The 236-nt window shown below is 49.6% G+C and overlaps 1 protein-coding gene across 1 annotated transcript in view; it reads right to left on the bottom strand.

Moving 5' to 3' along the window:
* The window catches only part of LOC119587862, a gene marked incomplete at its 5' end in the record, with an annotated part of 13,833 nt that overhangs the window by 9,060 nt on the left and 4,537 nt on the right, over positions 1-236 (bottom strand).

The following is a 236-nucleotide window of genomic DNA, read 5'->3' on the forward strand; positions in this document are numbered from 1 at the left end:
TGGAGACACATTGGATTAAGACATGGAGAGGATGGGAGGGAAGTGGGGGAGGGAAGTCGGGGAGGGAAGTGGGGGAGGGCGAGAGAGGGAGTGAGGGGGAGTGAGGGAGGAGTGAGTGAGGGAGGGAGGGAAGGAGAGACTCATTTGAATGACGTGTTTACTTTAAAACCTACTTAATGCATACAAATTCCGAACCCAGAAAAAAAGAAAAAATAGGGTTACAATATCATCGCCAC

Source organism: Penaeus monodon, chromosome 23 (genome assembly GCF_015228065.2).
Source record: "Penaeus monodon isolate SGIC_2016 chromosome 23, NSTDA_Pmon_1, whole genome shotgun sequence".
NCBI lineage: Eukaryota > Metazoa > Arthropoda > Malacostraca > Decapoda > Penaeidae > Penaeus > Penaeus monodon.